We start from the raw sequence: 17,477 nt of genomic DNA, 5'->3' as shown, positions 1-17,477 counted from the left end.
TTTTTGTATCCATTTAGCAAGCCTGTGTCTTTTGGTTGGAGCATTTAATCCATTCACGTTTAAGGTAATTATTGATATGTATGTTCCTATGACCATTTTCTTAACTGTTTTGGGTTTGTTTTTGTAGGTTCTTTTCTTCTCTTGTGTTTCCCAGCTAGAGAAGTTCCTTTAGCATTTGTTGTAGAGTTAGTTTGGTGGTGCTGAATTCTCTTAGCTTTTGCTTCTCTGTAAAGCTTTTCATTTCTCCATCAAAGCTGAATGAGATCCTTGCTGGGTGGAGTAATCTTGGTTGTACGTTCTTCCCTTTCATCACTTTAAGTATATCATGCCACTCCCTTCTGGCTTGTAGAATTTCTGCTGAGAAATCAGCTGTTAACCTTATGGGGGTTCCCTTGTATGTTATTTGTCGTTTTTCCCTTGGTGCTTTCAGTAATTTTTCTTTGTCTATAATTTTTTCCAATTTGATTACTATGTGTCTCAGCATGTTTCTCCTTGGGTTTATCCTGTACGGGACTCTCTGCGCTTCCTGGACTTGGGTGGCTATTTCCTTTCCCATGTTAGGGAAGTTTTTGACTATAATCTCTGCAAATATTTTCTCGGGCCCTTTCTCTCTCTCTTCTCCTTCTGGGACCCCTATAATGCAAATGTTGTTGCATTTAATGTTGTCCCAGAGGTCTCTTAGGCTGTCTTCATTTATTTTCATTCTTTTTTCTTTATTCTGTTCTGCAGCAGTGAATACCACCATTCTGTCTTCCAGGTCACTTGTCTGTTCTTCTGCCTTAGTTATTCTGCTATTGATTCCCTCTAGTGTACTTTTCACTTCAGTTACTGTGTTGTTCATCTCTGATTGTTTGTTCTTTAATTCTTCTAGGTCTTTTTAAAACATTTCTTGCCTCTTCTCGATCTTTGCCTCCATTCTTTTCTGAGGTCCTGGATCATCTTCACTGTCATTATTCTGAATTCTTTTTCTGGAAAGTTGCATATCTCCACTTCATTTAGTTGTTTTTCTGGGGTTTTATCTTGTTCCTTCATCTGGTACATAGCCCTCTGCCTTTTCATCTTGTCTATCTTTCTGTGAATGTGGTTTTTGATCCATAGGCTGCAGGAGTGTAGCTATTCTTGCTTCTGCTGTCTGCCCTCTGGTGGATGAGGACGTCTAAGAGGCTTGTGTAAGTTTCCTGATGGGAGGGACTGGTGGTGGATAGAGCTGACTATTGCTCTGCTGGGCAGAGCTCAGTAAAACTTTAATCGGCTTGACCGCTGATGGGTGGGGCTGTGTTCCCTCCCTGTTGGTTGTTTGGCCTGAGGCAACCCAACACTGGAGCCTACCTGGGCTCTTTGGTGAGGCTAATGACAGACTCTGGGAGGGCTCACACCAAGGAGTACTTCCTAGAACTTCTGCTGCCAGTGTCCTTGTCCCCACATTGAGCCACAGCCACCCCCCGCCTCTGCAGGGGACCCTCCAACACTAGCAGGTAGGTCTGGTTCAGTCTCCCCTGGGGTCACTGCTCCTCCCCCTGGGTCCCAATGCGCCCACTACTTTGTGTGCGCTGTCTAAGAGTGGAGTCTCTGTTTCCCCCAGTCCTGTCGAAGTCCTGCAATCAAATCCCACTAGGCCTCAAAGTCTGATTTTCTAGGAATTCCTCCTCCCGTTGCTGGACTCCCAGGTTGGGAAGCCTGACGTGGGGCTCAGAACCTTTAGTCCAGTGGGTGAACTTCTGTGGTATAAGTGTTCTCCAGTCTGTGAGTCACCCACCCAGCAGTTATGGGGCTTGATTTTACTGTGATTGCACCCCTCCTACCGTCTCATTGTGGCTTCTCCTTTGTCTTTGGATATGGGGTATCTTTTCTGGTGAGTTCCAGTGTCTTCCTGTCGATGACTGTCCAGCAGCTAGTTGTGATTCTGGTGTTCTCACAAGAGGGAGTGAGAGCATGTCCTTCTACTCCTCCATCTTGGTTCCTCCCCTCCACTAAATATTGATACATCTTACCCCCCCTTTCTTGTTTTATTTATTTATTTATTTTTGGCTGCGCTGGGTCTTCATTGCTGCACACGGGCTTTCTCTAGTTGCGGCAGGCAGGGACTACTCTTCATTGCTGTGCATGGGCTTCTCGTTGTGGTGGCTTCTCGTTGTGGAACATGGGCTCTAAGCATGCGGACTTCAGTAGTTGCAGCACGTGGGCCCCAGAGTGCGTGGGCTTCAGTATTTGTGCACAGGCTCAGTAGTTGAGGTTTGCGGGCTCTAGAGCTCAGGCTCAGTAGTTGTGGGGTGCAGGTTCAGTAGTTGCAGCTCGCGGGCTCTAGGGCACAGGCTCAGTAGTCGTGGCGTGCGGGCTTAGTGCCCCACAGCATGTGGGATCTTCCCAGACCAGTGATTGAGCCCACGTCCCCTGCATTGGCAGGTGGATTCTTAACCACTGGACCACAGTGGAAGTCCATCTCTTGCTTGTTTTAAACTGTGGTTTTGTGCTTTTAACAAATAGTATACTTTGTCTTCAATAATGTACTATACGTTGCTTAGTCATGTTCAGTTTTGATCCCCAATCACATCAAAATTGTAAGGGCAGAAATCTTATAAATGGACAATTTAGTATTAAAATGATGGGTGTACACATAGGTAAAAGAGTTCAAATAAATTCAAATGATTTATTATATTTATATAGATAAATAACACAACTCTCCAAATTTTCTTGAAGGTAAATTTGCTTTGCAAAATAGAAAATCATTGCAATTTTTTCCTATATCCCTTTCCTTTTCCTATTATATTTTTAGCTAATACAGAATTGTTCTTTTTTTTTTTTTTTCCAACACATGCTGTGAAGATTAACAGAACTTCCAGGTGGTTGGAGACAAGTGTAATAGTATGTCAACAGGGATGTTCCCTGGGCCCTGGCTGAGTTCTAATGCTGTGCACGTAAGGAGATGAGCTCACATATTCTAAGTTCAGGGACCACCTGTGGTTAGGCCAGCCCACCTATAGTTAGGCCAAGAAATGTCAATACAGGGAAACAGCCCAAACACCAAACATCCCCTACCCCATCCCATCCCTACTCCCTGAAGTGTAAGGAAAGGGTGAGTAGAGATAAGGTTAGCTTTTTGTGAAGTAGAATATTCATAAGGTTACTCTATTCCCTCTCTTCACCCCATTCTCACTGTAATAAAGGAGATGGAGGCACTTCTTCCTCTTAAAGTCTAGAGAAGAGCATTCAAGAGAATTGCTTATAAAGTTTAGAGATGCCCAACCTTCCCCCTCTCCTAGGTTGGAGACTGGTGATTGTCTCACCTCTGATCTCTCCTGGACTGGCAGAGTGCTCAAGTGTTCTAGGACAAGGAGAAGGGGCAGTAGAGAGATGATCTAGATGAAGGAAGGGACACCACAGTCGCCCACATTGCCCCCTCCAAGAGAGGCTGCTCACTGGACCCCGTGTGGAGGAGGTCAAGTAGATGCAAGATATGCCTCAAGGAATTGAGCAGCAGGGAGGCACCCCAAGGACCTTCAACAATGAAGGAGCCAGAACTTGGATTCTCTCCAGTTTAGAGAGCGTTGAAAATCTGACAGGGTTAACTAGAGAAGCAGCAGCATCCAAAAGAGAGGGAATTACCATCTTCCTACTGGGGAGCCACATAAGATAGCCACTTCTTCATTTCTCCTCTTGCCCTGACATTAGAAGTGAAGCACTGGAAAGAAGGAGAGGGAAGGATATACAGAACAGAGCGCTCCTGCCCTCAACCCTCTCTGCCCCCCGCTCCCCCCCACTCCCCGCCACATACTCCAAGCCACTAGCAACAGACTTGTCTGCCTTTCTCTGGAGGGAAGGGAGGAAAAATAGTTTTAATTCAGTTTGAAGCTTAGTAGAAAATGAACAGAATTGAACCTTACTTGCCAGAATGAGATGATCCTAATAACTTGAAGAGGTGGATAAATAGAATCGAGCCAAGGTGTGATGAAGAGAGTTGACACCCAGCAAGAAAATGGCAGGGGCAGAGCACAATTTTGGGGGGAGATTATTGGAAAAATAAAGCCATTTCATATTTATAACCCAATGAATTGCGAGTCCTCAAGGAAGTAGTTACAAAGTCAGATAGAGTTCTAATTTTTACAGGGTAGTGGGATGATCGATTCTGAACAACACAGACTGGTGAGAGTGATATAAATCCAGGTAAATTAAAGTGGTTTTATTCTTTTCTCTCCTTTTTTTTTTTTTTCGGTACGCGGACCTCTCACTGTTGTGGCCTCTCCCATTGCGGAGCACAGGCTCCGGACACACAGGCTCAGCGGCCATGGCTCACGGGCCCAGCCGCTCTGCGGCATGTGGAATCTTCCCGGACGGGGGCACGAACCCGCGTCCCCTTCATCGGCAGGTGGACTCTCAACCACTGCACCACCAGGGAAGCCCTATTCTTTTCTCTTAATTGAAGTATAACATGCGTACAAAAAAGTATACAAATCATAAGTGTAGAGCTCCATGAATTTTGACTAAGTGTACCCATCTGTGTAACCGGCACCAGATCAGGAAAGAGAATGCTACCAACAGCCAGAAACACCCCCATGTATCCCCTTTCAGTCATTAACCTCCTCCTCCTCCTCCTCCTCCTCCTCCTCAAGTCACTGCTATCTTGATTTCTATATGTGTAAGTTAATTTTGCCTGATTTTATTTTTACATAAATGAAATCCTATATTATGTACCTTTGTGTTTACTTCTTTCATTCAGCATCACATTTGTGAGATTCATCCACGTTGTTGTGTGTAGAAGTAAATGGAAATCGTCCATTTTCATTGCTGTGTAATATTTTGCTGTTTGAATACACCATGAATTTTATTCATCCAAATGGTAATGTACTTTGGGTTTTTTTCCCCCAGTTTGGGGCTATTACAAAGAGTGCTCCTGGACTTACTTGCTAATATTTTATCTAGGACTTTCACATCTATGTTCCTGAGAGAGATTAACCTGTAATTTTTCTTTCTTGTGATATTCTTGCCAGCTTTTGGTGTTACAGTTATACTGACCTCATACAATAGTTGGAAATACTCCTTCTTTTTCTGTTTTCTGGAAGATTTTCTGTAATATTCATGTTTTTCCTATTGTGTTTTGAAAAATTCACCAAAGAAGCCATCTGTGACTAAAGTTTTCTTTGTGGGAAGGTTTAAAATTATAAATTTAATTTAAAAAATTTTGGGGGGCTTCCCTGGTTGCACAGTGGTTAAGAATCCGCCAGCCAATGCAGGGGACATGGGTTCGATTCCTGGCCCGGGAAGATCCCACATGCCACGGAGCAACTAAGCCCGTGTGCCACAGCTACTGAGCCTGTGCTCTAGAGCCCGTGCTCTGCAACAAGAGAAGCCATGACAATGAGAAGCCTGCGTACCGCAATGAAGAGTAGCACCGCTTGCCTCAACTAGAGAAAGCCTGCACACAGCAACGAAGACCCAACACAGCCAAAAATAAAAACAAATAAATAAAAAAATTTATTAAAAAAAATTAAAAGATAAATAAATAAATTTTTAATTGAAATATAGTTGATTTACAAGGTGTTAATTTCTACTGTACCGCAAAGTGATTAAGTTATATATATGGGGCTTCCCTGGTGGCGCAGTGGTTGAGAGTCCGCCTGCCAACGCAAGGGACACGGGTTCGTGCCCCGGTCGGAAGGTCCCACATGCTGCGGAGCGGCTGGGCCCGTGAGCCATGGCCGCTGAGCCTGCGCGTCCGGAGCCTGTGCTCCGCAACGGGAGAGGCCACAACAGTGAGAGGCCCGCGTACCGCAAAAAAAAAAAAAAAAAGTTATATATATGTATATATGTGTATGTAATGGAAAAGAATACAAAGGATGTATATATATGTATATACCTATATACATACATATACATACACATATATACATTCTTTGTATTCTTTTCCATTATGGTTCATCATAGGATATTGAATATAATTCCCTGTGCTATACAGCAGGTCCTTGTTGTTTATACATTCTATAATATAATAGTTTGTATCTGCTAACCCCAAATTCCCACTCCATCCCTTTTCCACGATGAATTTAATTTTTTAATAGATAGAACTACTTATATTTGCTATTTCCTTTTTGTCCACTCTGTTAAGTTGTATATATCTAGCAATCTGTCCATTTCATTGGCATGCAGTTGTTTATAATTTCCTCTTATTATTATATCCTTTATAAAAATTGAGTTGTAATTGACATGCAACATTATATTAGTTTCAGGTATGTAACATAATGATTTAATATTGGTGTATATTGCAAAATGATCGCCACAATAAGTCCAGTTAACATCCATCACCACACATAGTTACAAAATTTTTTTCTTGTGATGAGAACTTTTAAGATTTACTCTTTTAGCAGCTTTCAAATATCCAATACAGTATCATTAACTATAGTCACCATGCTGTACATTATATCCCCATGACTTATTCATTTTATAACTGAAAATTTGTACCTTTTGATTCCCTTCCCCCTTTTCACCCTTCCCCCCCACCCCTTGCCTCAGGTAACCACCAATCTGTTCTTTATATCCATAAGCTTGTTTTTTTTGTTTGCTTGATTTCTTAAATTCCATATATAAATAAGGTCATATTTATTTATCTTTTTCTCTCTGACTTATTTCACTTAGCATAATGCTGTCAAGGTCCATCCCTGTTTTCACAAATGGCAAGATTTCATTCTTTTTTTATGTCTGAGTAATATTCCATTGTGTGTATATATCACATCTTCTTATTCATTCATCCATCAGTGGACACTTAGGTTGTTTTCACACCTTGGCTATTGTAAATAATGCTGCAATAAACATGGGGATGCATATATCTTTTTGAATAGTGTTTTTATTTTCTTGGATAAATACATAGAAGTGGAATTGCTGGATCAGATGATAGCTCTATTTTTAATTTTTTGAGGAACCTCCATACTGGTTTCCATAGTGGCTGCACCAATTTACATTCCCACCAGCAGTGCCCAAGTGTTTCCTTTTCTCCACATCCTTACCAACACCTGTTATTTCTTGTCTGTTTGATAATAGCTATTCTGACAGGTGTGAGCTGTATATTCTTAATGCTGACAGGATCTATACTGATATCTCTCCTTTTCTTCTTGGTATTGGTTATTTGTACCTTCTTTGTTTTTTCTTGATCAGTGTTGACAGGGGGTTTGCAACTGTTTAGTCTTTTCAAAGAACCAATATTTGGCATTTGGTTTTCTCCATATTTGTCTTCTGTTTCTTAATTTCTTTTCTAATCTTTATCATTTCCTTCTACTTTCTGTGGCTTTCACTTTCTTTGAATATGATTTTTTAGATAGATATGTAGATCATTGGTTTTCAGGTTCTCTTATTTTTAATAGGTATATTAGAAGTTATAAAATTTCCCTTAAGTTTGGCTTTTACTAAACTACAAATTTTGATATGTAGTATCTTTCTTACCATTTTGTTGAAAATATGTTCTAATTTCCATTGAGATCTCTTCTTTGACCCATTGGATATTTAGAAGTATATTGTTTTTATTTCCAAACACTAGGGAACTTCTAGTTACCTTTTTGTAATTGATTTCTGGCTTTATTCCATCGTAGTCAAAGAGTTTAGTATTATTCTAATCCTTTAATATTTGTTGAGACTTGCTCTATTGCCCAGCATATGGTCAATTTTAATAAATGTCTAGGTACACTTGACAAGACAATGTTTCCTTCAGTTGTTGGATGCAATGTTTGGATGGTTAGTTTAGGTGTCAGCCTGACTGCACATCACTTAGGTGATACCCAGATAGCTGGTAACACATTAATTCTAGGTATGTCTGTGAGGGTGTTCCTGGAAGAGATTAGCATTTGATTCAGTAGGCTGAGAGAAGAAACCCCCCTCACCGATCCACTGGGGCCTGAATGGAACAAAAAGGGGAAGGAAGGGTGAATTCACTCTCTCTGTTCTTGGGCTGGAACATCCATCTTTTTGTCCTCAGACATCAGAGCTCCTGGTTTTCAAGCCTTCAGGCTGAGACTGAATTGTACCACTGGCTCTCCTGATTCTGCAGCTTACAGATAGCAGATTGTGGGACTTCTCTACCTCCATAACTCTTAGTGAGCCAATTCCTATTAAAAAAAAATACAAACATACATACATATATAGGTGTATACACGCACACAAGTTGAACAACACGGGGGTTAGGGGTACAGACTCCCCACAAAGTCAAAAATCCACATATAACTTACAGTTCGCCTTTCTTGTATGCGGTTCCTCAGAATCCCTCATTCCGCATCCTCAGATTTAACAAACCTCGGATGGTGTGACACTGTAATATTTACCACTGAAAAAAATCCACATGTAAGTGGACCCATGAACTTCAAGCCTGCATTGTTCAAGGGTAAACTCTATCTATCTATCTATCTATCTATCTATCATCTATCTTTCTTTCTATTAGTTCTGTTTCTCTAGAGAACCCTGACTAATGAAAGTGTTCTATTTAAGTCAGTTAGATCATGTTTGTTAAATGTTAGTTAAATCTTCTATATTTTGATTTTTTTGTCTGTTTGCTCTATCAGTCACTGAGGAAGGTATGTTAAAAACCTTCATTCTGATTGCGAATTTGTCCATTTCTCCTTTTAGTTCTGTTAATATTCTTTATGATATTTTGAAACTATGTTATTAGGAACTTAGAAATTTAGAATTGTCATGCCTTCCTGGTGAGTTGATCTTTCTATCATTATGAAATGTCTTTTGTAACTCTGGAAATGCTTTTGCTTTACCACATAATTTTCTATTTCTCTCACTTTTTCTGTGTTCCCTTTTATCTCCTTTCTTGCTTTCTTTGGATTTATTTTAAATTGTGTTATAGCTCCCTCTACTAGCTTGTTAGGTATGCATTCTTTATTACTTCTTTTGTGGTTACCCTAGAGAAAAATGCAGCCTTGAATCTAATACAAATGAATACTTTACCACCTCCCAGACAATGTAAGGACTTTAGAACACTCTACTTGCCCCTATCCTGCCTTTTGCCTTAATGTTGTTACATATTTTAATTCTACATACAATTGAAACCCCACAATATGTTATTATTATTGTTTTATGTTAATATTCATTTAGATTTACCCAGGCTTTTACTCTATTGCTCTTTATTCCTTCTTGCACTTCTATGCTTCTCTCTGGGATTATATTCCCTCTTTCTTTCAGTATCAGTTTTCTAGCAATAAATCCTCTCAGATTTTGTTGGTCTGGAATGTCTTTATTTTGCTTTCATTTTTGAAGGATATTTCACTGGGTGTAGAATTGTAGGTTGGCAGAATCTTTAAAGATGACAGACATACCATTGCCACTTTTTCCATTATTTCTGATGATAAGGCAACCATTAGTCTTATTCTTGTTCTTTTGTAGATATTGTACCTTTTTCTCTGGCTACTTTGAAGATTTTACTTTGTCTTTGATTTTCAGTGTTTGACTATGATGTGTTTAGATATGAATTTCTAATTTTTAAAAATTCACATCTCAAGGTTTATAGCTCTTCTTGTGGCTGATATATTTTGGAATTTTAAAAAATTATTGGGTGTTATTTATTCAAATATTGCTTCTTCCCATTTTCTCTTTTTTTTTTTCTCCCCATGCTTTGGTCTATGAATATATATATAAGGAAAATTTGTGATTATTAGCCAGAGTATGTTTATTATGAGCATACCATGTCATTCTAACCTCATTTTCTTCTTTGTCAGAATTAGCAAATTAGTAGTATCAGGCACATCAGTCACAGTGCCTACCATAACAGTGTTTAACTTCTAGATGAAAATGACTTACCCATAGCCTCCTGCTCGGGGAAGCAGAGTTGGGCTACTCTTTGCACAGTGGTAGCTAATCAGATTAGCTGTCTCCATGACTTGTAGTGGGACAATGTAGAAGAAACTGGTTAGTCAATTTCAAAAGAAGAGCAAAGCAGATCTTGAAACAGAAGCCAGTACTTGAGGGAGGCACCATGTAGGTCATAAAAGAGAGAATAGAAAGAGCATGTTTACTCCAGAACTGCCTTGATTCTTGGGATTTATTTAGTTTTAGGTACTGGATGTGTAATCTTACAAAAACGCTAATTTCTTTATTTCTCTTTTTTTTGGATTACTCATTTTTTATTTTTATTTTTTTTACACCTTTATTGGAGTATAATTGCTTTACAGTGTTGTGTTAGTTTCTGCTGTACAACAAAGTGAATCAGCTATATGTATACATATATCCCCATATCCCCTCCCTCTTGAGCCTCCCTCCCACCCTCCCTATCCCACCCCTCTAGGTTGTCACAAAGCATTGAGCTGATCTACCTGTGCTATGCAGCAGCTTCCCACTAGCCATCCATTTTACATTTAAAAACCCTAATTTCTTAAGGTGACCTAAATGAGTCTGTCTTCATTGCAATCAAGGGACTAATGTACTAGGGAAATGCGGCTGAATGTGTATCTGAGCTTCAGCAAAGTACTTCATTAAGATATGTAATACCTTGTCTTAAGACAAGATTGAGAAATTTTCACTAAATGTTGAGTGTAAATCAGTGAATTAGAAACTTATTAAGTGGTCATACCCAAAGGACACTAATTAAAAAATTGCTTCAGTCTGGAGGGAGGTTGTTTTTTGATCTAGTTTTTATTTTTGCTTTTGCTTTTGTTTTTACTATAAAGTTCTTCCCTTGACCTTGTTCTAGTCAACATTTTTATCACCCCTTTTGCTGAGGACATGCTTATCAAATTTACTGAGGAAAAACACATTGTTTAGCAGGATCCTTCAAGCTGGAAAAATGGCTAAGTCCAAAAAGATAATATTAAATTTTTTGGGGAGCTTGAGGCTTTTTAGGGCATGAGCCACCTCGTCTCCTTGCATCGCCTTGCAATAAACCTTTCTCTGCTCCAAAAAAATAATAATAATAAATGTCAATTGCCAAATATTGAGAAAATTATTCTTTTTTTACAGTCTATTTTTTTGTGAAAAATATAATTAGGATAACAATTTAATACGATTTTCTAAACATTTTAACACTTTGAAATCATAAACATTTCCAAATCATTATTATTTTTCAATATTATTTTAATATAACATAATTTATTTAATCAATCTCCTCTCAAAACATGCTGTAATACTGTTTTCTAAACTTTTTTCTTTTGTTTCAAAATCAAACGGTTTTCAAATCATTAAATAATATTTTCTCAATTGCACGACTGTACTGTTATTTATGCAATTAGAGTATGTTGCCCCCTTTTTGTCTTTAAGATTACCATGAATATTCCTATGGCATTATTTTTAGAAAAATGTTACAGTTATTTCTTTCTGATAAACTCCTAGCAATGTATGAGAATCTTGGCTTGTTTCTCTGTTGCTTCACCATTGAATATTATGATTTTCAAAATTCCTGCCATTTTATAAGCACAAATTAGAGTCTTGCTTTATTTTGCATTTCTTTGAATACTAGTGAAGCTGAACATTGTTTCATGCATATATTGACTATTTGCATTTCTTGTTTTGGAGCATCTATGTTCATGTCTTTCATTCATTTTTTAACTAGAGTGTATATCTTAACGTTTCTTAAGGGCTTTTATATCTTATGCACATTAATCCTTTCTTGAAATACATATTGCAAATATTTCTTCCAAGTTTGTCATTTTTCTTTTGCTTATGAAGTTTATTTTTCTGACAAAAAGATTTTCACCTTTAAGAAGTTAAATCTATAATCATTTAATTTTTTTGATTTTTAATTTTTTTATTTTTGGCTGCGTTGAGTCTTTGTTGCTGTGCGCAGGCTTTTCTCTACTTGAGGCGAGTGGGGGCCACTCTTCGTTGCGGTGCGCGGGCTTCTCATTGCGGTGGCTTCTCTTGTTCTGGAGCATGGGCTCTAGGTGCACAGGCTTCAGTAGTTGCAGCACGCAGGCTCAGTCGTTGTGGTACGTGGGCCCTAGAGTACGCAGGCTTCAGTAGTTGTGGCGCATGGGCTCAGTAGTTGCAGTGCGCGGGCTTTAGGGCGCGCGTGCTTCAGTAGTTGTGGCACATGGGCTTAGTTGCTCTGCGACACGTGGGATCTTCCTGGACCAGGGATTGAACCCATATCCCCTGCACTGGCAGGTGGATTCTTAACCACTGCACCACCAGGGAAGTTCCCGTTTAATTGTTTTTAATTGTTCTTGCCTTTCATATCCTACTCAGAAAGAGATCCTTATATAACTGTTTACCTATATCTTCTATCATATAATATATAATATGAATAGAGTGAAGACCAGCTCTTGGGTTCAGAATACCAATTACATAACCTCTGGTTGGGGGAGCTTTGAGGTTGCCAGCATCAGTGTGCTTTGGCTGCCAAAAATCTCTTGGGATCTTGGACTTCATTAGTAAAAGCTTAAGGTCCAGAATCAGGAAAGCTATAGTTCTGTAACACTGCCAAAACTTCAGAGTATGTTTGATTTAAATGTGGTTGAGATTATTTTATTGGCTAATATTTTAACAGTTGTCGGGGAATCTGTGTAATCAAAAACACTTCCTCATCCTCAAGGTAAGGCAAACAGTTTTCACAGAAAACAAGGTAAAAAAGTACAGCTTCAATAGTTTGTTTTTCTTTCAGACTGTCAGATACAGACATCACAGGCATTAACCTCTATTAAAACTCAGAAACCTCCATGCTTCTTTTTTTTGGGGGGTGGGGTACGCGGGCCTCTCACTGTTGTGGCCTCTCCCATTGCGGAGCACAGGCTCCGGACGCACAGACCCAGCGGCCATGGCTCACCGGCCCAGCCGCTCCGCGGCATGTGGGATCTTCCCGGACCGGGGCACGAACCCGTGTCTCCTGTATCGGCAGGCGGACTCCCAACCACTGCGCCACCAGGGAAGCCCTCTCCATGCTTCTTTTAACCGCACCTCAATTTCCAAAACATTAGTACAAGTTCTGACAAAATTTGCTTGACATAGTGAGGCTTCCTTTTAAAATCAAGGAGACAGCGATACCTACTACTGCCTCTTCCACTCCCCACATTTTATTTACACTAAACCAGGCAAGAAAAAGAAAAAAGGAGAAGAAGAAAGAAAGAAACAAAAGGTGTAAGGATTGGAAAAGGAGAAACAAAATTGTCATTATTTAGAATCAGAATTTCATATGCTTTTAACTTCTTAGTCCTCACCTGGACTATTTCATTAGCTGTATGTATCACATTTTAAGACTACTGTGTGGACATAAACCAAAAGAGATTTGTAGGGAAATAATCATGGTGGTGACAAGGAGGGGACTTTGAAAACATGGCATATGAGGAAAATATTTGAAAATATTTTACACGGGGAAAAGACTCACAGGAGGGAAAAAAAAGAGCCAAATTATCTTGTTTTAAGCTACTTAAAGAAAAAAATTGTTATGTGTAACAGTGATTTTTTTTTTTTTCCTGAAAGGCCCAAGGAAGTGTAGTCAGGATCATTAAGGGGCAAGGGGAAGAGAGACTTAAGCTCTGGCAGAACTTTTAAGAGTTAGTGATTCAAAATTCTTAGAAGGATGCCTTAGGAGGTGAAAAGTACTTTGTCACTAGAGGTTTTCAACCAAAGGCTGAGTGACCATGTGGCAGGAATGCTGTAAGAATGAAAAAGCTCACATTTCTTGAGCATCCAATGTGTGCATGTACCGAGCCATGCACTATCTCATTTAATCATGGCAACCCAGTGAGGGATGTTCTATCGTATTCCCATTTAACAAATGCAACAGAAGCAGAGAGAATCTAAAGTCCTGCCTGGTATCACATAGAAGGTAAGTATGAACTGCCCAGGCAGTATGTTTCCAGAGCCTCACCTCTGAATCAATGTACATTGTTTGCAAAGAGTGGTTGGCTTCCATAACCTTCAAGATTTCATCAAATCCTGAGATTGTATAATTGTGCAGAGGGGAAAGTCATGCCTTAAGGGATTTATATTAAAGATTAATTTTGTTGGCAGTGATGTTAGGTGGCTCCTGTTTTAGTATCTAATCTTTAAGTTATGAATAAAATCAAAGTCACTGAAAATCCACCCATCATTTCTAAATTAGAAAGCTGTTGGATATTCATATATCTACCAAGGTACAAGTAAGTTGGTAGACAATGGCTGGGATCCCAGACAGATGCTCTTGGGCTCTGGCAATAAGACTAAGCCTATAAATATCAAATGTAGTATGTCTTGCAAAACCAAATATCAGCAGTTTTGAAGTGTCATGGTGTTTTGTGTGTTTTGTGTGTGTGTTTTTTTTTTCTTCTAAGTAGATCCAGCAATTGATCTTGGGCTACTTTGATAGCACCTAAAACAAAATTGTTTTATTCAGCATTTTTGAGTGTTATATCGTGGAGTTATAGGTTATATCATACCACTCACAGAATGCTGTTTAAAATTTGCAGCTAGGTACATTCTTCAATATCTATATATAACTTCTTAAAATATAGAAACCAGATCAAATATATATAGAAATAATGTGTGTGCAAGAGATAAATACAGAGATTGGCCATTTGCCATTGTTAATAGGAAGAAAGGCATGCACACTGAGAGTTTTAACAAATTACAAATGCCGGGAAGAAAATAATACGGCTGTGTTTGAAAAGATCATGCTATTTACTTGACAGGCTCTGCCAGGGCAAAGTTACAGCTGTGGCCCTGCTTTGCAGATCATTTAAACAGGCTTTTCTTTATGTCACTGACACTTTAGTCGCATCCACAGAGCTTTGCCATCAGTAAATAATAATTATTATGTGGGAGAAGATAGCCTATGAGCAGCCCCAGTGTTACCACCACAAATAAATCAATAGAAACACATGTTAGTTAAAATGGTTTTTGCTTATTTTTCCAATTTATTAACACCATCAGTCTTGTTAGAAGAAAAATAGATTATCATTTTAAAAAATTGTAAACAGTGATATGTGTGTGTTTGCATGTGTATATACAAAAAAAATCAGGATTGTCTTTTTAATGTGTTTTTTTCTGATCCTCTCAGTTTAAAATTTTTTCTGTATTCTTTATAGTTGAAGATTTCTCATACTATCATTTCCTATGTCTTGTTGTCTTTGTATTCATCTACCTAAGGAAACATGGAGCGGTGGAGAGTGTCAGATGGTCTGGTTTTGAGCATCCTAGCTGTAACAGTTGAATTCTCTGAGATTCAGTTTCTCTATCTACAGTAATACCTACCCAACCATTGTTGTGCAGATGAAAAGAAATCATGAACACAGAGGTGTTCTGTAAACTATGAAGAATCATACCAAGGTCAGGTCCAAAGGTCCATTTCTCCCAGCTTAATCTTTGAAGGAGACTTAAAAGATCTATAAACTATCTTTCAAGTAACTAACATTGGAAATAAGCATGGAAATGAATACTGGTAGACTCAAGGGAGACATATTTCATGTAACTCTTTTCTATTTTTCCTTTTTTTAGCTTTCATGGAGAATTACAAGGGCTACTGATCATGTTTATTCTAGCGAAAATTCCTGTGGTTGTTATTCTAGCTGTTGTTCTAGGGATGTAAGAAACACTAGAAGCAAATTGTGGGTAGCTAAGAGAAAGGGACAACATGTGTGGGTGTGGTTGGGACTTAATCAACATTATTGAATTAATACATATGAATGTAACCAACACCCCCATGTTGCGTTAATTTTTAGAAATTTAAGGGGGAAATGGCTGGGCAATTGCTTTGAGGCTTCGTTTCTCAGAGCCAATAGGGTACTTCAGCACTACAGGAGTATGTGGGACAGCAAAACCCAGAGTGAATTTCTCATGCATTCTACTGCCTGAAGCCTTCCCAAAAGTCACACGAGGCATTAATTGGGGGGGGGGGTTCTGTGGAAAACCGATCTTCTGACATTTTTCTAGAATGTGACTAGAATTTCAAATTGCTTTGTTTATAACAAGTTAGCTGGGTTTTTCTTTCTTCCTTTTGTCCTTAAATAAAAGAAACGCTGATCCTTTAAAAGCTTGGGGAGGGGCAAACTTTTTTAACAGTCTGTCACTGAGGTGGAAAACTGTTTCAGATCTGAATGGTACAGTGGTGTTTTGTGCTTTCATTTGTCTGTAAGAATTTTTCAAGCCTGAAAACTCCAAGGTGAGAGATGTCATTCCCGAGTGGCAGACAGTGGGCTCCGCCAAAGGCCAGGGAGAAAGACCAGGGGTGATGTACAGGGATGGAAGGGACCAGGGAGGAGGCTGGAGAAAGAATGGCTCCTTTCCTAGTCACGGGTGGATTGTTCACTGGGTGTTACTTTTCTATGGTGACCAAAATTCTTCTGAAACTCAGCAAGAAGAAGCCTGTGATTTTTAGGGAAAAGAAATGCTTCAAATTCTAGCTACACAGACCTGTATGAGCAACGCCTTAGTGCTGTTTGGTTTGTGTGGTTTTGTATATATTATACAGGTTTGGATTACAATAATTCCTCCCACTTGTATAAGGTTTTGCAGTTTTTGAAGCACTTTATGCTCTTAATCCTCACAATAAACACTGATAGAAGAGTACAGATGGTTCCTGACTCACAATTGCTTCACTTTAGACCCCTGCTGTTATGACCTTTATTATTGTAAATATGACTCTCCCAGTATTGGTCAAATCTCATGATGTGACTGCCTATGACTCTCATCATAAGTGACAGGAGAAATGAAGCTGCGTTTATGTGAAGTGGTGCCAGAAGTAAAGAACAACTTTTGATTTGATGGATGCAGGTGTACATGAAGCAAATCCATAACATCTGAATTAGACAATGCTTTTGCAAAGGCGTTGTCCATTTATGTTGAAAAAGAGCTACCCCAAGACATCAAAGGGAGAAGTTTTTATTGCAAGCAAAAGTTGGGTGGATCACTTTTAGAAGATAGTTGGCAAAACACTAACTATTCAGGGAAGAAGCCATAAGAACCAGTAGAATAGCATCAGATAATTTATCCACAGAGCCTGCTAAAGATAACAGCTACTATGTGCTCTGGGTGTTTAATGATGCTGAAATCAGGCATGGAGATGGGAAGACGATGAGGAGGTGCAGGAGAAGGAGAAAAGGAAGAGAACATAGCAATAAGGAAAACTTTAACATTCAAAGAAATTTCACCACTGAATCTGCAATGATAGTTTTTAGACAGATGGCCCTAATTTTCATCACAGTTTGAAGGTCTTTAGAGCACTGAAGCATTTTCTTGCTTCAGGGAGATTTATCAGAAAAATAAAATTTCTTTAGTTAGAACTTCTTTGGACAGGCATTTTTAAGAAGCCTCAACCAGGTGATAAAAAAGAATTCTCTAAGAGCATCTGAAACTTTGACTTTTTCTTGACAAACTTAGAAAATCATTGTAAAATCATGTATTCGTCTTTCCATGATTGATTTTGGTATTTTAGAGTATTAAAATGTATCTTCAGGAACACTATCTTCACAGATATTAAATGTTTAACTTACAGAAGCTCAGTTTACGACCAATATCCAGGAATAAATCAAATCATAAATACCAATTATATGAGTCTCAGTTTATAAACGAGGAACAGACCACAAAGCAGC

The sequence above is a fragment of the Delphinapterus leucas genome, chromosome 13 (assembly GCF_059928025.1).
Source record: "Delphinapterus leucas isolate spDelLeu-1000000601 "Yukka" chromosome 13, BTC_Dleu_Yukka2, whole genome shotgun sequence".
Taxonomy (NCBI): domain Eukaryota; kingdom Metazoa; phylum Chordata; class Mammalia; order Artiodactyla; family Monodontidae; genus Delphinapterus; species Delphinapterus leucas.
Note: the sequence above shows the minus strand (reverse complement) of the source record.